Source organism: Oncorhynchus gorbuscha, linkage group LG06, assembly GCF_021184085.1.
Source record: "Oncorhynchus gorbuscha isolate QuinsamMale2020 ecotype Even-year linkage group LG06, OgorEven_v1.0, whole genome shotgun sequence".
In the NCBI taxonomy this organism is placed as follows: Eukaryota; Metazoa; Chordata; class Actinopteri; order Salmoniformes; family Salmonidae; genus Oncorhynchus; species Oncorhynchus gorbuscha.
This window is the reverse complement of record NC_060178.1, coordinates 11,361,095-11,385,965: the sequence shown is the minus strand read 5'-3', so window position 1 is coordinate 11,385,965 and position 24,871 is coordinate 11,361,095. Positions and strand designations below refer to the sequence as shown.

Here is a 24,871-nt window from a genome sequence, read left to right as displayed (position 1 = left end):
GAATTCAGCAGTGAAGTACTCCCTTTCACCCTCAGCACCACAGGAAGGAATGGCTTGACATGGTTTCTATAGAGATTTAATAATATTGTGTTAAATGCATTTCATTTTCCTAGCTAAAATATTACTGGTGACCTTTATATCTAAAGGTGACACGAACATTTGTGCTTAGGTTGCTGATGATTCTGAAGCCTCTCAAGCTGCCCCTTAACCCTTTTCTTCAGCACCTTGGACATGGTTTTGACTAGATACTATAGTATACAAAGTATGTCAGAATTGACTTTTCGTAGCAGGTTAGGAGAATTAACGTAATGGGTTAAGGTTGGGGTTAGCGTCAAAGCAAAAACAATATTTGCTTTTTGACATCTATTTGACCAACCGTAATCTATCCAGGCTTTGAGAGAATGACAGCAGCAAGGTGGAAATGGAAACCTGCAGAGGAAGACATGAAACGGCTGTTGGAGAGGCCTCCAATGAACACATGGCAGCTGTTGGAGAGGCCTCCATCGAACATATGGCAGCTGTTGGAGAGGCCTCCATCGAACAACACAACATGGCAGCTGTTGGAGAGGCCTCCATCGAACAACACAACATGGCAGCTGTTGGAGAGGCCTCCATCGAACAACACAACATGGCAGCTATTGGTGAGGCCTCCAACGAACACATGGCAGCTGTTGGAGAGGCCTCCAATGAACACATGGCAGCTGTTGGAGAGGCCTCCATCGAATGGCAGCTGTTGGAGAAGGCCTCCCATCGAACAACACAACATGGAGAGGCCTCGATCGAACAACACAACAACACAACATGGCAGCTGTTGGAGAGGCCTCGATCGAACAACACATGGCAGCTGTTGGAGAGGCCTCGATCGAACAACACATGGCAGCTGTTGGAGAGGCCTCCAATGAACACATGGCAGCTGTTGGAGAGGCCTCCATCGAACAACACAACATGGCAGCTGTTGGAGAGGCCTCCATCGAACAACACAACATGGCAGCTGTTGGAGAGGCCTCCATCGAACAACACATGGCAGCTGTTGGAGAGGCCTCCATCGAACAACACAACATGGCAGCTGTTGGAGAGGCCTCCATCGAACAACACAACATGGCAGCTGTTGGAGAGGCCTCCATCGAACAACACAACATGGCAGCTGTTGGAGAGGCCTCCATCGAACAACACAACATGGCAGCTGTTGGAGAGGCCTCCTTCGAACAACACAACATGGCAGCTGTTGGAGAGGCCTCCAACAAACACATGGCAGCTGTTGGAGAGGCCTCCATCGAACAACACAACATGGTAGCTGTTGGAGAGGCCTCCAAGGAACACATGGCAGCTGTTGGAGAGGCCTCGATCGAACAACACATGGCAGCTGTTGGAGAGGCCTCGATCGAACAACACATGGCAGCTGTTGGAGAGGCCTCGATCGAACAACACATGGCAGCTGTTGGAGAGGCCTCGATCGAACAACACATGGCAGCTGTTGGAGAGGCCTCGATCGAACAACACATGGCAGCTGTTGGAGAGGCCTCGATCGAACAACACATGGCAGCTGTTGGAGAGGCCTCGATCGAACAACACATGGCAGCTGTTGGAGAGGCCTCGATCGAACAACACAACATGGCGGTTGTTGGAGAGGCCTCCAACGAACACATGGTAGCTGTTGGAGAGGCCTCCATCGAATACATGGCAGCTGTTGGAGAGGCCTCCATCGAACAACACAACATGGTAGCTGTTGGAGAGGCCTCCAAGGAACACATGGCAGCTGTTGGAGAGGCCTCGATCGAACAACACATGGCAGCTGTTGGAGAGGCCTCGATCGAACAACATATATATAGCAGGGCCTCTCCAAGGGCTTGTTGAGAAGAGTGAACAGAATCTTACAGCAACAGAAAGAGTAGCAGAATATATGGTAGTCCAGTTGTTGTGTGTTATGTCAGGAAAACATGACCGCTATATAGATTGTAAGTAATCGTTTGCATTTCTGTGTGTAGTCAGAGAGCGATGTGGGTCTTTTTAAACCCAAAGTAATACATTTAACATTTACATTTAAGTCATTTAGCAGACGCTCTTATCCAGAGCGACTTACAAATTGGATAGAAGGACAAGTGGAAAAGGGCAGCATAGACACCTGTATACTTCTCTCCTCATCACTCCCTCCCTCTCGGTCTGTCCTGGACTCCTCCCCTCCACTTTTCACCTTCCCTCTCCCCCTCTGTTTAGTCCTGGCTCAGGCCCTTTCATCAACTGGAGAGGGGAGGAAGGGAGAGCTAATTTTAGCTAAGGCCCTGCTATCTGGGATCCACATTTTATATCCACCCCCCTTCTCCTGTCAGGTTTGCTTGGTGCTCTTTTTTTCCCCCCTCTTTGGTCTCCCAAATGACACCCAGTTTCCTACATAGTGGTCAGAAGTAGTGTTCTGTACAGGGAATAGGGTGCCATTTGGGATATATCCTGTCTCCATTCCTGCATCGCCCCTTCTTTCTTTCCCTCCAGCTCCCCCAGCATCGGGACTGAGTGGGGAGAACTGCTTTGAAGTAGGGAGAGTAGAATCTGGCGCCCAATAATTGAAGGAGCTAAAAATAGCGGCTGCCTTGTTAAGAAAGCTCTTTTATTTTACACACCCGGATGGAGTGCCGCTCACGCATCGCACACATGCTGGCTCGGTTCGACACGCGCTCACAGTGGGAGCTACAGGTCTGCATGTGGGGACACGTGTGTTGGAGGAGGGGGGCGGTTCTTTCTCTCCCTCTCATATTTCCGAATCGGGTGGTAGTGTCAATTCCTCACCTCTTTATCTGAATAGTTCGTTTTTCAGTGAAGCAGAAGACGACTTGTAGGAAATTCCCGACAACGAACTGATGAACATCAATACCAAGGTGGTTTATTGTGTTCATATTGTCAAGGTGTGGTTTCTATGGTTTAGATTTCTCAATTGAGCTAATGACAAATGTATTATATTATCAATCATAGCCTCCTGAATGAAGAACTTTCCTGTGATTGAAATCAAACGAGTGTTGGTCGCCAGCTAGCTCTCTCTTTTACATGCTGTATCAATTAGCCTGAGGACCAGATCAATTATCCTGAGGACGAGGTTTAGATCAATTATCCTGAGGATGAGGTTTAGATCAATTATCCTGAGGATGAGGTTTAGATCAATTATCCTGAGGATGAGGTTTAGATCAATTATCCTGAGGATGAGGTTTAGATCAATTAGCCTGAGGAAGAGGTTTAGATCAATTAGCCTGAGGAAGAGGTTTAGATCAATTAGCCTGAGGAAGAGGTTTAGATCAATTAGCCTGAGGAAGAGGTTAAGATCAATTAGCCTGAGGAAGAGGTTAAGATCAATTAGCCTGAGGAAGAGGTTAAGATCCATTAGCCTGAGGAAGAGGTTAAGATCCATTAGCCTGAGGAAGAGGTTAAGATCCATTAGCCTGAGGAAGAGGTTAAGATCAATTAGCCTGAGGAAGAGGTTAAGATCAATTAGCCTGAGGAAGAGGTTAAGATCAATTAGCCTGAGGAAGAGGTTAAGATCAATTAGCCTGAGGAAGAGGTTAAGATCAATTAGCCTGAGGAAGAGGTTAAGATCAATTAGCCTGAGGAAGAGGTTAAGATCAATTAGCCTGAGGAAGAGGTTAAGATCAATTAGCCTGAGGAAGAGGTTAAGATCCATTAGCCTGAGGAAGAGGTTAAGATCCATTAGCCTGAGGAAGAGGTTAAGATCAATTAGCCTGAGGAAGAGGTTAAGATCCATTAGCCTGAGGAAGAGGTTAAGATCCATTAGCCTGAGGAAGAGGTTAAGATCCATTAGCCTGATGAAGAGGTTAAGATCCATTAGCCTGAGGAAGAGGTTAAGATCAATTAGCCTGAGGAAGAGGTTAAGATCAATTAGCCTGAGGAAGAGGTTAAGATCAATTAGCCTGAGGAAGAGATTAAGATCAATTAGCCTGAGGAAGAGGTTAAGATCCATTAGCCTGAGGAAGAGGTTAAGATCCATTAGCCTGAGGAAGAGGTTAAGATCCATTAGCCTGAGGAAGAGGTTAAGATCCATTAGCCTGAGGAAGAGGTTAAGATCCATTAGCCTGAGGAAGAGGTTAAGATCCATTAGCCTGAGGAAGAGGTTAAGATCCATTAGCCTGAGGAAGAGGTTAAGATCAATTAGCCTGAGGAAGAGGTTAAGATCAATTAGCCTGAGGAAGAGGTTAAGATCAATTAGCCTGAGGAAGAGGTTAAGATCAATTAGCCTGAGGAAGAGGTTAAGATCAATTAGCCTGAGGAAGAGGTTAAGATCAATTAGCCTGAGGAAGAGGTTAAGATCAATTAGCCTGAGGAAGAGGTTAAGATCAATTAGCCTGAGGAAGAGGTTAAGATCCATTAGCCTGAGGAAGAGGTTAAGATCCATTAGCCTGAGGAAGAGGTTAAGATCCATTAGCCTGAGGAGGTTAAGATCAATTAGCCTGAGGAAGAGGTTAAGATCCATTAGCCTGAGGAAGAGGTTAAGATCCATTAGCCTGAGGAAGAGGTTAAGATCCATTAGCCTGAGGAAGAGGTTAAGATCCATTAGCCTGAGGAAGAGGTTAAGATCAATTAGCCTGAGGAAGAGGTTAAGATCCATTAGCCTGAGGAAGAGGTTAAGATCAATTAGCCTGAGGAAGAGTTAAGGTCAATTAGCCTGAGGAAGAGGTTAAGATCAATTAGCCTGAGGAAGAGGTTAAGATCAATTAGCCTGAGGAAGAGGTTAAGATCCATTAGCCTGAGGAGGAGCTTAAGGTCAAACTCATAATTTACAATAATGATATCAATCTGAAAGTAAATTATGAATTTGTTCTCACAATACACACACACAGCATACTCTTTAAGTGTTCATAGATTTCTAGTCTGCGGTTATTTCTTATTGGGTAACGTTAATTGTAATAGATTTCTAGTCTGTGGTTATTTCTTATTGGGTAACGTTAATTGTAATAGATTTCTAGTCTGTGGTTATTTCTTATTGGGTAACGTTAATTGTAATAGATTTCTAGTCTGTGGTTATTTCTTATTGGGTAACGTTAATTGTAATAGATTTCTAGTCTGTGGTTATTTCTTATTGGGTAGTCTGTGGTTATTTCGTTAATTGTAATAGATTTCTAGTCTGTGGTTATTTCTTATTGGGTAACGTTAATTGTAATAGATTTCTAGTCTGTGGTTATTTCTTATTGGGTAACGTTAATTGTAATAGATTTCTAGTCTGTGGTTATTTCTTATTGGGTAACGTTAATTGTAGTAGCAAGGGTGCATCTCTTCCCCATTAAGTAGGAAGGTATCATCAACATCCGGGCTGCGGCCATCAACATCCGGGCTGCGGCCATCAACATCCGGGCTGCGGCCATCAACATCCGGGCTGCGGCCATCAACATCCGGGCTGCGGCCATCAACATCCGGGCTGCTGTTGGCCTTTTGACATTGAACAATTGGGCCCATTTTTATAAAGTATCTCAGAGTAGCTGTGCGGTTATATCAACATCCGGGCTGCGGCCATCAACATCCGGGCTGCGGCCATCAACATCCGGGCTGCGGCCATCAACATCCGGGCTGCGGCCATCAACATCCGGGCTGCTGTTGGCCTTTTGACATTGAACAATTGGGCCCATTTTTATAAAGTATCTCAGAGTAGCTGTGCGGTTATTTCTTATTGGGTAACGTTAATTGTAATAGATTTCTAGTCTGTGGTTATTTCTTATTGGGTAACGTTAATTGTAGTAGCAAGGGTGCATCTCTTCCCCATTAAGTAGGAAGGTATAGGGTTCCATCCGGGCTGCGGCCATCAACATCCGGGCTGCGGCCATCAACATCCGGGCTGCGGCCATCAACATCCGGGCTGCTGTTGGCCTTTTGACATTGAACAATTGGGACCATTTTTATAAAGTATCTCAGAGTAGCTGTGCTGATCCAGGATCAGGTCTCCCCTCTGTCAACCTAATCTTATTCATTATGATATAAAATGCTATGCTGCTCCTAGATCGGCACTCTAAATGTATTCAAATGGACCCTGAAATCCTCCACTAGAGGGCAACACAGACCAGCATTTTGTCCCCCCCTGCCCCTGAACTCCTGCAATAATAATTTATGTTTTTTGATTCTCTTTGCATTGCAGAATGCATTATATCCGTGTATGAGAAGCTTTGAGACTTGGGACGCATTCAGTTTGTGAAATGTTTTATTCCTTTTTACAACGGTGTAAATAGAACATCACATTTTCCCCAAACTATGCTTACCATTCTTCAGCATTCTATAAGGTATGTTTTCTTATGTTTTGTGATCTATAGGAGGGTGACCATTTGAAATCACACCACATGTCCACAACATCCCTCTGAACCATGATAACACATGTCCACAACACAACCACTCTCTGGAGCCACCATAATGACACTTAACAGTTTATCTTCTATTAAGCGTTGCGGCCCATTGAACATGGCCCTGCTAGTCAGGTTGAGAGAATCCCTTTCTCTTCAACCCAGAATGTAAAAATTGTTCTTGGAGTCAGAACATCATAAACCACCTTGGCTGACATTCCCATTACATGGCTCTAATGAACTGTAGAGCTGAGATAAGTGAATACATCTTATTAAATGATTAGGGCTTGGGACTATGGCGACCTATTGAGGTCAACATGACTACCATGACATGGATGGAAACAATACAAAAGAGGGGTGTGTAGCTGATTGGATGAGTATGCATTTGTCTCAGGCCGGGCTCCAGAGGGAGGTGGTGTGATTATGGTGTCTCCGGAGGGAGGTTGGTGTGATTATGGGGGGGGGGGGGTCCAGAGGGAGGTTGGTGTGATTATGGGGGGGGGTCCAGAGGGAGGCTGGTGTGATTATGGTGTCTCCGGAGGGAGGTTGGTGTGATTATGGGGGGGGGGGGGGGGTCCAGAGGGAAGCTGGTGTGATTATGGGGGGGGGGGTCCAGAGGGAGGCTGGTGTGATTATGGCGGGGTCCAGAGGGAGGCTGGTGTGATTATGGGGGGTCCAGAGGGAGGCTGGTGTGATTATGGGGGGTTCAGAGGGAGGCTGGTGTGATTATGGGGGGTGTCCAGAGGGAGGGTGGTGTGATTATGGGGGGGTCCAGAGGGAGGCTGGTGTGATTATGGGGGTGTCCAGAGGGAGGCTGGTGTGATTATGGGGGGGTCCAGAGGGAGGCTGGTGTGATTATGGGGGGGTCCAGAGGGAGGCTGGTGTGATTATGGGGGGGGTCCAGAGGGAGGCTGGTGTGATTATGGGGGGGTCCAGAGGGAGGCTGGTGTGATTATGGGGGGTCCAGAGGGAGGCTGGTGTGATTATGGGGGGTCCAGAGGGAGGCTGGTATGATTATGGGGGGGGGGTCCAGAGGGAGGCTGGTGTGATTATGGGGGGTCCAGAGGGAGGCTGGTGTGATTATGGGGGGGTCCAGAGGGAGGCTGGGGGCAATTACCTTTTCCCCATAGGGCCATTGGGTGTTAAATCTGATAACATTTAGTATTTAGAAGAAAAAATGCTAAATTAGAAAGGGGCAAATACTTTTTCACAGCACTTTATGTATCTACTAACATCCGTATATGCATGCATTTCTCCTTCCCATGCAGTAGGGGGTGACATGTTCTTAGCTAAACCTCCCCCTGATTTATCGTGACCAGGTATTTCCCAAACCCACCATCCGCGGAGCCTGACACCAAAACACACACTGCCGAAAATAACCAGGAAGTGGAGGTGGAGCGTGTAGCAGCAGCTCCAGGAATAGATTAGAAGAATAAACATCAGAAAGACTGAGCGTTGAAACGGTTCCTCAGTGAGTAGTCGACTTGAGCAGGAGAACTGGGTGATTCAACAACAAGAAAACATGAAACTCAATGAGCATTCAATAAGTGGTTTACATATGTGACTATTGATGGTGGTAGTGTATACTAGAACCCTTATAGAGCCTATTGCTCCCCACTCTGGCTACCTGGGGTTGTATGTATCTAGCATATTAAAGTAGATCTAGGAACAGTTTTGGGCTTTTACATCACAATGAATAAGATTGCATGGACAACGTGGACCTGATTCCAGATCAGCACTCATACTCATACCCCCCCCCCATAAAAACCGCTATCTCATTTCGAATCCAAGTCTTTATCCTTACAGCAGTGGTCCCCAAATCTCTTCTCGGGAAATGTTGTTGTAGTCCTGAACAAACTCACCTGAACCAGCGACCTAGTCAAGGGCTTTGCTTGACACGTTGAATCAGGTGTGCTAGCTCTGGAATACATCAAATACATGGAGTGGTTAGCGGGTCCCTGATTAGAGGGAAACTTGAATATCCTTATGTTTTAAGGCTCCAGATACATGTATTTTCAATAAGACCTCGCCATGGTTTTACAAGGACTGAGAGGGGATTTTATACCATTCAGCGCCATGGGACAGCGGCATACAGATAATTACTTGATTCCCAGTGATTGATACATAAATGATTAACTTATTGATGCAACAGTTTGCTATGCAAACGAAACAGACACCAGGACAAGAACGTACCTACACGGAGAAATGCATCCATTGTGAACAAAAACGTTGTATTCTTCCTTTTAAGAAAGAAAAGCAACGCCCGCCCCCTCATGTACAACGCTGGGAATAGTAACAGCACCGCGATGAGTGCTATATATAGCAGCCAGTAAGCGCCAGAATGTCAACTTCTGCAGGAGTGCGAGGAAGTAGCTGCTACACGTGTGTGACAGTACTGAATAAACGCAGCTCGCTATAAACAGCAACCTCGTCATAAATTATACACCGAAAAAAGATTTGCTGTTGTTACAACTCCATACAAATTCAATCGCACGTGAGATTGAGCTCAAAAGACAAACACACAACATGGCGTAAATGTTGCAGCCCTACGCCAATCTATATAAAAGGGATTTATTTGGTTATTTCTGACAAAAAGGCTCGGTTATATCGTTTTAGTTGTTGTTTTGATGTTATAGCTGATCGACGATTGATATAGCCTATACTGTATGGAATATACACTGAGTACACCAAATATTAGAAACACCTGCCCTCAGAAGAGCTTTAAATCTTCGGCTTGGACTCTACAAGGTATTGAAGGCGTTCCACAGGGATGCTGGCCCATGTTGACTCCAATGCTTCCCAAAGTTGTGTCTAGTTGGCTGGATGTCCTTTGGGTGGTGGACCATTCTTGATACACATGGGAAATTGATGAGCGTGAAAAATCCAGTACTGTTGCAGTTCTTGACACAAACCTTGCGTCTGGCACCTACTACCATACCCCGTTCAAAGGCACTTAAATATTTTGTCTTGCCCATTCACCCACTGAATAGCACAATCCATGTCTCAATTCACTCAAGGCTTAAAAATCCTTCTTCAACCTGTCTCTACCCCTTCATCTACAGTGATTGAAGTTAATTTAACAAATTACATCAATAGGGGATCATAGTTTTCACCTGGTCAGTCTATGTCATGGAAAGAGCATGTGTTCTTAATGTTTTGTATACTCAGTGTGTATATAAAGAATTTGGGTTTGAAAGCGATATGGGGGTTGTAGTGTATTTTTATCACCTGCAACATGCAGAAATAGCCAATAAATATAGACTTCAGTTCTCAACCGAAGACGCTTGTGCAGCGAACCGTGTCTTTATTTGTGGTGGGAGGAAGACGTACAGCTTGGTTATGTAATGTAGCATGTGAACGCGGCGATAAACAACCAGTTGGAGGGGGTTTAGACGAGTAGACCACCATGATATGTGGTCTATGCATAAAGCGCACCAAAAACGAATAACAAGGGAACACGGTGTACTTTTGTGTCCCCGAAGATTTGGGTGTTTGGTAAAGTACAAAATGTACTCAACGTCAGAAGAACAAGTGTATTCCCAAATTCATTCGTCTAGTCATTCGGGGAACTCGGGAGGAATTCTGTGAATGACTGGGTGAAGGGATGAATGAATGAACCCAATATGAGCGCGCGCGTATGTGTGCGCGCAATCCTTGTCAATGGGTGCCCCCTTTGCGGGGGCGATATTGCACATAAAGGTTTCGGTTAAAATAATAATAAGAAAAAATAAAACATCCACCCACTCCAAACACACCCACGCACAAACTTTTTTCAAACGGGTGTTGCACAGTGGGTAAATGTGACAATGGCAGGACACCCGTCCGTTGATAAATATTCACCGCCTCTATTCATGCACACTCTTGTCTTGAGGTGGTTATTGTGCAGCAGCTCTGAACCACGTGATGCCGAGGGGTGGGTGGGGGGATGCTATAAATAGCTCCTATAGCTCTGCTTCCATTGACATCATTTAGGCAGGAGAGATGGAAAATAAACAGGGGGGAGGGTAGGGATCCTTAATCTGAGGTTGAAATTCAAACAAACCCCCACCATTAATCTCTTCCACTCCCCACATCCCATCCATGCCTTCCACCCCCCGCCCCTTCCAGCTCTCGATAGTAAACAACCAAAATCCTGTCGATTTCCTAGAACGACTATGCGTCGCCCGATACGAGATGGAATGGAAACCCGAAGGCAGATGGGAGGGACAGCAAACAAATGAAAATGATCCCTGTATACACACACAGGCACATGTGGGGGACGAGGGGGCCAACCACAAGGCAAATGTTTTGCAGAGCTTCATAATAGAAATGGAAAATGAAACCATGTATTATTGACGTGTTTAAAATCCTGCCGGTTTTAGATAGCGGCCCTATTCTAATTTCTTTATCAAGTCATATATGTTTCCGTTATGATGGAGGGAGAGTTTAAACAGGCGGAGATGGAGAGGAGGCGGGTGGAGTTGAGGTGACTTGTGTGTTTATGTTTTCATAAAGGAGGACAGCACTCTGTTTCCATGGTCGGCGGTTCTTAGTCACCTCCGGAATCGTTCTCTCCAGGCAGCCTTGGCTCTGACCCCTGAGTGCTGCTGCGTGACTCCTGATTGTTCCCGATGACGTCTTATGATCCATCTCTGGAAAGACAAGGACGCGGACGACGACCCATTTGCTTTATGCCGAGAACACCCATATAGGCCTGTCACCCTTGACAATTTTATTGTAGATTTCATGATTTATGCAAGTAAATATAAACCTTGCTTATCATGTCTGACATTTGTGTTATTACATCATATGATTCTCCCTTTTTGATTCGACTATAGGTCGCCAATAAGCCGCATAGCCTATTAGTTCATCGTTTACTTGACAATATCATTGCGAAAGAAAAACTATCATAAAACAGGCTAAGGAAAATCTAATTCACCTCCCATGATTTCATCTCAACAAATTGAGCAACTGCCCCTCAAAAACTACTTATCTAGTAGAAAATGGACTATGTGGCATCGATAAGAGTCAGAAACATCCATTCTACCATCAAAAGTGACTACAAAGTGTAAATAGGATCATTTTGGCCATAAAGTCAGTCTCGTCTACAACTGAGTTTTGTGAGACATTTGGTCGTGACTACATCACAACGTAAATTAAGGTTGGGTTTAATTCAACAATGCCCATATGCCCACAGCTGACATCACACACGTTCGCATAATCATTCATTCGCGACAGAGATCATTATCCCTGTGGTAAATTCGGATTGACTTTGGATGTCGACAGGGATAGTTAGAGACCATCAGTAAATTACACAATGTACATGGGACAATATGTTAAGACTGCCAAATTTAAATAACTTAAAAACCTCAAACCAACTATAAATTGTTGAAATTTATATACAAATATTTGAAATAATTTAATGAGAGACAAAAAAAAGTGTGCGACATGAAAACGTGAAATTTACATTGTGTTCAACACAATCTCACACTCAATTAGTGCAAATATGTACAAAAACTATTTCAGTAGATTTTGTGCGTTTTTATGAGGTTTAATTCTTCTGAAAATATACACATTTTGTGTAATTTAATTCATAGGAAAATACATTTTGGAAGGTAAAACTTCGGAACAATCTTTTGAAAGTTATTGGGGAAATATATATTTTGGGCAATGGTGTTCTACACTGCCTTTTTTTGTGTCCGACATTTATATATACTGTATATAAAAAAACGTGTTAATTAACAACCTAATATTATTAATCAACCACGTTGTCACCGAAATACTGATAATAGTAGCGTTTTATTAGATTTTTATTAATGCCAATGTGGTTTTCAATGCTTGTTTTCGCTTAATTCTTTGAGATACTGGTGTCAGATTTTTACGAGGGTTGCCAGATTGGTGTGAGAAGCTGTATTCGTCTGTTTTTTGTTGTTGTGGTTTTGATTAAGTTATTTGATTGGGGAATGGGGATACATTTCATGATGGGAAATGAATCCATCAATAAATGTGGGGAAACAGAAGACCTGCAAAAAAAAATCTGTTTGGTTTAAATCCCCGTGGTGCAACTGCATGGTATTTGCCACTATAAGGAGTCTGGACTATGATCAATTAAGACATATCTATAACGAATCTGGACTATGATCAATTAAGACATATCTATAAAGAGTCTGGACTATGATCAATTAAGACATATCTATAATGAGTCTGGACTACGATCAATTAAGACATATCTATAACGAGTCTGGACTATGATCAATTAAGACATATCTATAACGAGTCTGGACTATGATCAATTAAGACATATCTATAATGAGTCTGGACTACGATCAATTAAGACATATCTATAACGAGTCTGGACTATGATCAATTAAGACATATCTATAATGAGTCTGGACTACGATCAATTAAGACATATCTATAACGAGTCTGGACGATGATCAATTAAGACATATCTATAATGAGTCTGGACTACGATCAATTAAGACATATCTATAAAGAGTCTGGACTATGATCAATTAAGACATATCTATAATGAGTCTGGACTACGATCAATTAAGACATATCTATAAAGAGTCTGGACTATGATCAATTAAGACATATCTATAATGAGTCTGGACTACGATCAATTAAGACATATCTATAAAGAGTCTGGACTATGATCAATTAAGACATATCTATAATGAGTCTGGACTACGATCAATTAAGACATATCTATAAAGAGTCTGGACTATGATCAATTAAGACATATCTATAATGAGTCTGGACTACGATCAATTAAGACATATCTATAAAGAGTCTGGACTATGATCAATTAAGACATATCTATAATGAGTCTGGACTACGATCAATTAAGACATATCTATAAAGAGTCTGGACTATGATCAATTAAGACATATCTATAAAGAGTCTGGACTATGATCAATTAAGACATATCTATAATGAGTCTGGACTACGATCAATTAAGACATATCTATAAAGAGTCTGGACTATGATCAATTAAGACATATCTATAACGAGTCTGGACTATGATCAATTAAGACATATCTATAACGAGTCTGGACGATTATCAATTAAGATATATCTATAACGAGTCTGGACTACGATCAATTAAGACATATCTATAATGAGTATGACTATGATCAATTAAGACATATCTATAACGAGTCTGACTATGATCAATTAAGACATATCTATAACGAGTCTGGACTATGATCAATTAAGACATAAAAATATCTATTAAAATATCTATTATGAGTGTGGACTATGATCAATTATGACATATCTATAACAAGTCTGGACTATTATCAATTAAGACATATCTATAATGAGTATGACTATGATCAATTAAGACATATCTATAACGAGTCTGGACTATGATCAATTAAGACATATCTATAACGAGTCTGGACTATGATCAATTAAGGCATATCTATAACGAGTCTGGACTACGATCAATTAAGGCATATCTATAACGAGTCTGGACTACGATCAATTAAGGAATATCTATAACGAGTCTGGACTACGATCAAATAAGACATATCTATAACGAGTCTGGACTACGATCAATTAAGACATATCTATAACGAGTCTGGACTATGATCAATTAAGACATATCTATAATGAGTATGACTATGATCAATTAAGACATATCTATAACGAGTCTGGACTATGATCAATTAAGACATATCTATAACGAGTCTGGACTACGATCAATTAAGACATATCGATAACGAGTCTGACTATGGTCAATTAAGACATATCTATTACGAGTCTGACTATGATCAATTAAAAAATATCTATTACTAGTCTGGACTATGATCAATTAAGACATATCTATAATGAGTTTGACTATGGTCAATTAAGACATATCTATTACTAGTCTGGACTATGATCAATTAAGACATATCTATAATGAGTTTGACTATGGTCAATTAAGACATATCTATAATGAGTTTGACTATGGTCAATTAAGACATATCTATAATGAGTTTGACTATGGTCAATTAAGACATATCTATTACGAGTCTGACTATGATCAATTAAGACATATCTATAATGAGTATGACTATGATCAATTAAGACATATCTATAACGAGTCTGGACTATGATCAATTAAGACATATCTATAACGAGTCTGGACTATGATCAATTAAGGCATATCTATAACGAGTCTGGACTACGATCAATTAAGGCATATCTATAACGAGTCTGGACTATGATCAATTAAGACATATCTATAACGAGTCTGGACTACGATCAATTAAGACATATCTATAACGAGTCTGGACTATGATCAATTAAGACATATCTATAATGAGTATGACTATGATCAATTAAGACATATCTATAACGAGTCTGGACTACGATCAATTAAGACATATCTATAATGAGTATGACTATGATCAATTAAGACATATCTATAACGAGTCTGACTATGATCAATTAAGACATATCTATAACGAGTCTGGACTATGATCAATTAAGACATAAAAATATCTATTAAAATATCTATTATGAGTGTGGACTATGATCAATTATGACATATCTATAACAAGTCTGGACTATTATCAATTAAGACATATCTATAATGAGTATGACTATGATCAATTAAGACATATCTATAACTAGTCTGGACTATGATCAATTAAGACATATCGATAACAAGTCTGGACTATGATCAATTAAGACATATCTATAACGAGTCTGGACTATGATCAATTAAGGCATATCTATAACGAGTCTGGACTACGATCAATTAAGGCATATCTATAACGAGTCTGGACTATGATCAATTAAGACATATCTATAACGAGTCTGGACTATGATCAATTAAGGCATATCTATAACGAGTCTGGACTACGATCAATTAAGGCATATCTATAACGAGTCTGGACTATGATCAATTAAGACATATCTATAACGAGTCTGGACTACGATCAATTAAGACATATCTATAATGAGTATGACCATGATCAATTAAGACATATCCATAACGAGTCTGACTATGATCAATTAAGACATATCTATAACGAGTCTGGACTATGATCAATTAAGACATATCTATAACGAGTCTGACTATGATCAATTAAGACATATCTATAACGAGTCTGGACTATGATCAATTAAGACATAAAAAATATCTATTAAAATATCTATTATGAGTCTGGACTATGATCAATTATGACATATCTATAATGAGTCTGGACTATGATCAATTAAGACATATCTATAACGAGTCTGGACTATGATCAATTAAGACATATCTATAACGAGTCTGACTATGGTCAATTAAGACATATCTATAATGAGTATGACTATGATCAATTAAGACATATCTATAATGAGTCTGACTATGATCAATTAAGACATATCTATAACGAGTCTGGACTATGATCAATTAAGACATATCGATAACAAGTCTGGACTATGATCAATTAAGACATATCTATAACGAGTCTGGACTATGATCAATTAAGGCATATCTATAACGAGTCTGGACTACGATCAATTAAGGCATATCTATAACGAGTCTGGACTATGATCAATTAAGACATATCTATAACGAGTCTGGACTATGATCAATTAAGGCATATCTATAACGAGTCTGGACTACGATCAATTAAGGCATATCTATAACGAGTCTGGACTATGATCAATTAAGACATATCTATAACGAGTCTGGACTACGATCAATTAAGACATATCTATAATGAGTATGACCATGATCAATTAAGACATATCCATAACGAGTCTGACTATGATCAATTAAGACATATCTATAACGAGTCTGGACTATGATCAATTAAGACATATCTATAACGAGTCTGACTATGATCAATTAAGACATATCTATAACGAGTCTGGACTATGATCAATTAAGACATAAAAAATATCTATTAAAATATCTATTATGAGTCTGGACTATGATCAATTATGACATATCTATAATGAGTCTGGACTATGATCAATTAAGACATATCTATAACGAGTCTGGACTATGATCAATTAAGACATATCTATAACGAGTCTGACTATGGTCAATTAAGACATATCTATAATGAGTATGACTATGATCAATTAAGACATATCTATAATGAGTCTGACTATGATCAATTAAGACATATCTATAACGAGTCTGGACTACGATCAATTAAGACATATCTATAATGAGTATGACTATGATCAATTAAGACATATCTATAATGAGTCTGACTATGATCAATTAAGACATATCTATAACGAGTCTGGACTATGATCAATTAAGACATATCTATAACGAGTCTGACTATGATCAATTAAGACATATCTATAACGAGTCTGACTATGATCAATTAAGACATATCTATAATGAGTATGACTATGATCAATTAAGACATATCTATAACGAGTCTGGACTATGATCAATTAAGACATATCTATAACGAGTCTGGACTATGATCAATTAAGGCATATCTATAACGAGTCTGGACTACGATCAATTAAGGCATATCTATAACGAGTCTGGACTATGATCAATTAAGACATATCTATAACGAGTCTGGACTACGATCAATTAAGACATATCTATAATGAGTATGACCATGATCAATTAAGACATATCCATAACGAGTCTGACTATGATCAATTAAGACATATCTATAACGAGTCTGGACTATGATCAATTAAGACATATCTATAACGAGTCTGACTATGATCAATTAAGACATATCTATAACGAGTCTGGACTATGATCAATTAAGACATAAAAAATATCTATTAAAATATCTATTATGAGTCTGGACTATGATCAATTATGACATATCTATAATGAGTCTGGACTATGATCAATTATGACATATCTATAATGAGTCTGGACTATGATCAATTAAGACATATCTATAACGAGTCTGGACTATGATCAATTAAGACATATCTATAACGAGTCTGACTATGGTCAATTAAGACATATCTATAATGAGTATGACTATGATCAATTAAGACATATCTATAATGAGTCTGACTATGATCAATTAAGACATATCTATAACGAGTCTGGACTACGATCAATTAAGACATATCTATTACGAGTCTGGACTATGATCAATTAAGGCATATCTATAACTAGTCTGGACTAGTATCAATTAAGGTATATCTATAACGAGTCTGGACTATGATCAATTAAGACATATCTATAACGAATCTGGACTATGATCAATTCAGACATATCTATAAAGAGTCTGGACTACGATCAATTAAGACATATCTATAATGAGTATGACTATGATCAATTAAGACAAATCTATAACGAGTCTGGACTATGATCAATTAAGACATATCTATAACGAGTCTGGACTATGATCAATTAAGACATATCTATAACGAATCTGTACTATGATCAATTCAGACATATCTATAAAGAGTCTGGACTACGATCAATTAAGACATATCTATAATGAGTATGACTATGATCAATTAAGACATATCTATAACGAGTCTGACTATGATCAATTAAGACATATCTATAACGAGTCTGGACTATGATCAATTAACACATAAAAAATATCTATTAAAATATCTATTATGAGTCTGGACTATGATCAATTATGACATATCTATAATGAGTCTGGACTATGATCAATTATGACATATCTATAATGAGTCTGGACTATGATCAATTAAGACATATCTATAACGAGTCTGGACTATGATCAATTAAGACATCTATAACGAGTCTGGACTATGATCAATTAAGACATATCTATTACGAGTCTGGACTATGATCAATTAAGACATATCTATAACGAGTCTGACTATGGTCAATTAAGACATATCTATAATGAGTATGACTATGATCAATTAAGACATATCTATAATGAGTCTGACTATGATCAATTAAGACATATCTATAACGAGTCTGGACTACGATCAATTAAGACATATCTATTACGAGTCTGGACTATGATCAATTAAGGCATATCTATAACTAGTCTGGACTAGGATCAATTAAGGCATATCTATAACGAGTCTGGACTATGATCAATTAAGACAAATCTATAACGAGTCTGGACTATGATCAATTAAGACAAATCTATAACGAGTCTGGACTATGATCAATTAAGACATATCTATAACGAGTCTGGACTATGATCAATTAAGACATATCTATAACGAATCTGTACTATGATCAATTCAGACATATCTATAAAGAGTCTGGACTATGATCAATTAAGACATATCTATAATGAGTATGACTATGATCAATTAAGACAAATCTATAACGAGTCTGGACTATGATCAATTAAGACATATCTATAACGAGTCTGGACTATGATCAATTAAGACATATCTATAATGAGTATGACTATGATCAATTAAGACATATCTATAACGAGTCTGGACTATGATCAATTAAGACATATCTATAACGAGTCTGGACTATGATCAATTAAGGCATATCTATAACGAGTCTGGACTACGATCAATTAAGGCATATCTATAATGAGTATGACTATGATCAATTAAGACATATCTATAATGAGTCTGACTATGATCAATTAAGACATATCTATAACGAGTCTGGACTACGATCAATTAAGACATATCTATAATGAGTATGACTATGATCAATTAAGACATATCTATAATGAGTCTGACTATGATCAATTAAGACATATCTAAAACGAGTCTGGACTATGATCAATTAAGACATATCTATAACGAGTCTGACTATGATCAATTAAGACATATCTATAACGAGTCTGACTATGATCAATTAAGACATATCTATAATGAGTATGACTATGATCAATTAAGACATATCTATAACGAGTCTGGACTATGATCAATTAAGACATATCTATAACGAGTCTGGACTATGATCAATTAAGGCATATCTATAACGAGTCTGGACTACGATCAATTAAGGCATATCTATAACGAGTCTGGACTATGATCAATTAAGACATATCTATAACGAGTCTGGACTACGATCAATTAAGACATATCTATAATGAGTATGACCATGTTCAATTAAGACATATCCATAACGAGTCTGACTATGATCAATTAAGACATATCTATAACGAGTCTGGACTATGATCAATTAAGACATATCTATAACGAGTCTGACTATGATCAATTAAGACATATCTATAACGAGTCTGGACTATGATCAATTAAGACATAAAAAATATCTATTAAAATATCTATTATGAGTCTGGACTATGATCAATTATGACATATCTATAATGAGTCTGGACTATGATCAATTATGACATATCTATAATGAGTCTGGACTATGATCAATTAAGACATATCTATAACGAGTCTGGACTATGATCAATTAAGACATATCTATAACGAGTCTGACTATGGTCAATTAAGACATATCTATAATGAGTATGACTATGATCAATTAAGACATATCTATAATGAGTCTGACTATGATCAATTAAGACATATCTATAACGAGTCTGGACTACGATCAATTAAGACATATCTATTACGAGTCTGGACTATGATCAATTAAGGCATATCTATAACTAGTCTGGACTAGTATCAATTAAGGTATATCTATAACGAGTCTGGACTATGATCAATTAAGACATATCTATAACGAATCTGGACTATGATCAATTCAGACATATCTATAAAGAGTCTGGACTACGATCAATTAAGACATATCTATAATGAGTATGACTATGATCAATTAAGACAAATCTATAACGAGTCTGGACTATGATCAATTAAGACATATCTATAACGAGTCTGGACTATGATCAATTAAGACATATCTATAACGAATCTGTACTATGATCAATTCAGACATATCTATAAAGAGTCTGGACTACGATCAATTAAGACATATCTATAATGAGTATGACTATGATCAATTAAGACATATCTATAACGAGTCTGACTATGATCAATTAAGACATATCTATAACGAGTCTGGACTATGATCAATTAACACATAAAAATATCTATTAAAATATCTATTATGAGTCTGGACTATGATCAATTATGACATATCTATAATGAGTCTGGACTATGATCAATTATGACATATCTATAATGAGTCTGGACTATGATCAATTAAGACATATCTATAACGAGTCTGGACTATGATCAATTAAGACATCTATAACGAGTCTGGACTATGATCAATTAAGACATATCTATTACGAGTCTGGACTATGATCAATTAAGACATATCTATAACGAGTCTGACTATGGTCAATTAAGACATATCTATAATGAGTATGACTATGATCAATTAAGACATATCTATAATGAGTCTGACTATGATCAATTAAGACATATCTATAACGAGTCTGGACTACGATCAATTAAGACATATCTATTACGAGTCTGGACTATGATCAATTAAGGCATATCTATAACTAGTCTGGACTAGGATCAATTAAGGCATATCTATAACGAGTCTGGACTATGATCAATTAAGACAAATCTATAACGAGTCTGGACTATGATCAATTAAGACAAATCTATAACGAGTCTGGACTATGATCAATTAAGACATATCTATAACGAGTCTGGACTATGATCAATTAAGACATATCTATAACGAATCTGTACTATGATCAATTCAGACATATCTATAAAGAGTCTGGACTATGATCAATTAAGACATATCTATAATGAGTATGACTATGATCAATTAAGACAAATCTATAACGAGTCTGGACTATGATCAATTAAGACATATCTATAACGAGTCTGGACTATGATCAATTAAGACATATCTATAATGAGTATGACTATGATCAATTAAGACATATCTATAACGAGTCTGGACTATGATCAATTAAGACATATCTATAACGAGTCTGGACTATGATCAATTAAGGCATATCTATAACGAGTCTGGACTACGATCAATTAAGGCATATCTATAACGAGTCTGGACTATGATCAATTAAGACATATCTATAACGAGTCTGGACTACGATCAATTAAGACATATCTATAACGAGTCTGGACTATGATCAATTAAGACATATCTATAATGAGTATGACTATGATCAATTAAGACATATCTATAACGAGTCTGGACTACGATCAATTAAGACATATCTATAATGAGTATGACTATGATCAATTAAGACATATCTATAACGAGTCTGACTATGATCAATTAAGACATATCTATAACGAGTCTGGACTATGATCAATTAAGACATAAAAATATCTATTAAAATATCTATTATGAGTGTGGACTATGATCAATTATGACATATCTATAACAAGTCTGGACTATTATCAATTAAGACATATCTATAATGAGTATGACTATGATCAATTAAGACATATCTATAACTAGTCTGGACTATGATCAATTAAGACATATCTATAACGAGTCTGGACTATGATCAATTAAGGCATATCTATAACGAGTCTGGACTACGATCAATTAAGGCATATCTATAACGAGTCTGGACTATGATCAATTAAGACATATCTATAACGAGTCTGGACTATGATCAATTAAGACATATCTATAATGAGTTTGACTATGGTCAATTAAGACATATCTATTACGAGTCTGACTATGATCAATTAAAAAAGATCTATTACTAGTCTGGACTATGATCAATTAAGACATATCTATAACGAATCTGGACTATGATCAATTAAGACATATCTATAAAGAGTCTGGACTATGATCAATTAAGACATATCTATAATGAGTCTGGACTACGATCAATTAAGACATATCTATAACGAGTCTGGACTATGATCAATTAAGACATATCTATAACGAGTCTGGACGATGATCAATTAAGATATATCTATAACGAGTCTGGACTACGATCAATTAAGACATATCTATAATGAGTATGACTATGATCAATTAAGACATATCTATAACGAGTCTGACTATGATCAATTAAGACATATCTATAACGAGTCTGGACTATGATCAATTAAGACATAAAAATATCTATTAAAATATCTATTATGAGTGTGGACTATGATCAATTATGACATATCTATAACAAGTCTGGACTATTATCAATTAAGACATATCTATAATGAGTATGACTATGATCAATTAAGACATATCTATAACTAGTCTGGACTATGATCAATTAAGACATATCTATAACGAATCTGGACTATGATCAATTCAGACATATCTATAATGAGTCTGGACTATGATCAATTCAGACATATCTATAAAGAGTCTGGACTACGATCAATTAAGACATATCTATAATGAGTATGACTATGATCAATTAAGACATATCTATAACGAGTCTGGACTATGATCAATTAAGACATATCTATAATGAGTATGACTATGATCAATTAAGACATATCTATAACGAGTCTGGACTATGATCAATTAAGACATATCTATAACGAGTCTGGACTATGATCAATTAAGGCATATCTATAACGAGTCTGGACTACGATCAATTAAGGCATATCTATAACGAGTCTGGACTACGATCAATTAAGGCATATCTATAACGAGTCTGGACTACGATCAATTAAGGAATATCTATAACGAGTCTGGACTACGATCAAATAAGACATATCTATAACGAGTCTGGACTACGATCAATTAAGACATATCTATAACGAGTCTGGACTATGATCAATTAAGACATATCTATAATGAGTATGACTATGATCAATTAAGACATATCTATAACGAGTCTGGACTATGATCAATTAAGACATATCTATAACGAGTCTGGACTATGATCAATTAAGGCATTTCTATAACGAGTCTGGACTACGATCAATTAAGGCATATCTATAACGAGTCTGGACTATGATCAATTCAGACATATCTATAACGAGTCTGGACTATGATCAATTAAGACATATCTATAACGAGTCTGGACTACGATCAATTAAGACATATCTATAACGAGTCTGGACTATGATCAATTAAGACATATCTATAACGAGTCTGGACTATGATCAATTAAGGCATATCTATAACGAGTCTGGACTACGATCAATTAAGGCATATCTATAACGAGTCTGGACTATGATCAATTAAGACATATCGATAACAAGTCTGGACTATGATCAATTAAGACATATCTATAACGAGTCTGGACTATGATCAATTAAGGCATATCTATAACGAGTCTGGACTACGATCAATTAAGGCATATCTATAACGAGTCTGGACTATGATCAATTAAGACATATCTATAACGAGTCTGGACTATGATCAATTAAGGCATATCTATAACGAGTCTGGACTACGATCAATTAAGGCATATCTATAACGAGTCTGGACTATGATCAATTAAGACATATCTATAACGAGTCTGGACTACGATCAATTAAGACATATCTATAATGAGTATGACCATGATCAATTAAGACATATCCATAACGAGTCTGACTATGATCAATTAAGACATATCTATAACGAGTCTGGACTATGATCAATTAAGACATATCTATAACGAGTCTGACTATGATCAATTAAGACATATCTATAACGAGTCTGGACTATGATCAATTAAGACATAAAAATATCTATTAAAATATCTATTATGAGTCTGGACTATGATCAATTATGACATATCTATAATGAGTCTGGACTATGATCAATTAAGACATATCTATAACGAGTCTGGACTATGATCAATTAAGACATATCTATAACGAGTCTGACTATGGTCAATTAAGACATATCTATAATGAGTATGACTATGATCAATTAAGACATATCTATAATGAGTCTGACTATGATCAATTAAGACATATCTATAACGAGTCTGGACTATGATCAATTAAGACATATCGATAACAAGTCTGGACTATGATCAATTAAGACATATCTATAACGAGTCTGGACTATGATCAATTAAGGCATATCTATAACGAGTCTGGACTACGATCAATTAAGGCATATCTATAACGAGTCTGGACTATGATCAATTAAGACATATCTATAACGAGTCTGGACTATGATCAATTAAGGCATATCTATAACGAGTCTGGACTACGATCAATTAAGGCATATCTATAACGAGTCTGGACTATGATCAATTAAGACATATCTATAACGAGTCTGGACTACGATCAATTAAGACATATCTATAATGAGTATGACCATGATCAATTAAGACATATCCATAACGAGTCTGACTATGATCAATTAAGACATATCTATAACGAGTCTGGACTATGATCAATTAAGACATATCTATAACGAGTCTGACTATGATCAATTAAGACATATCTATAACGAGTCTGGACTATGATCAATTAAGACATAAAAAATATCTATTAAAATATCTATTATGAGTCTGGACTATGATCAATTATGACATATCTATAATGAGTCTGGACTATGATCAATTAAGACATATCTATAACGAGTCTGGACTATGATCAATTAAGACATATCTATAACGAGTCTGACTATGGTCAATTAAGACATATCTATAATGAGTATGACTATGATCAATTAAGACATATCTATAATGAGTCTGACTATGATCAATTAAGACATATCTATAACGAGTCTGGACTACGATCAATTAAGACATATCTATAATGAGTATGACTATGATCAATTAAGACATATCTAT

At 37.7% G+C, this 24,871-nt stretch overlaps 1 long non-coding RNA gene across 1 annotated transcript; it reads right to left on the bottom strand.

The window, feature by feature from the left end:
• Nucleotides 1-7,419: 7,419 nt before the first annotated feature.
• On the bottom strand, nt 7,420-8,597 carry LOC124037005. The gene is made up of 3 exons (XR_006839096.1): nt 8,517-8,597; nt 8,186-8,243; nt 7,420-7,820 (listed from the first exon to the last, which is right to left on the bottom strand). It is a non-coding gene; the product is annotated as an uncharacterized LOC124037005 (long non-coding RNA).
• Between the last annotated feature and the right edge of the window lie 16,274 nt (nt 8,598-24,871).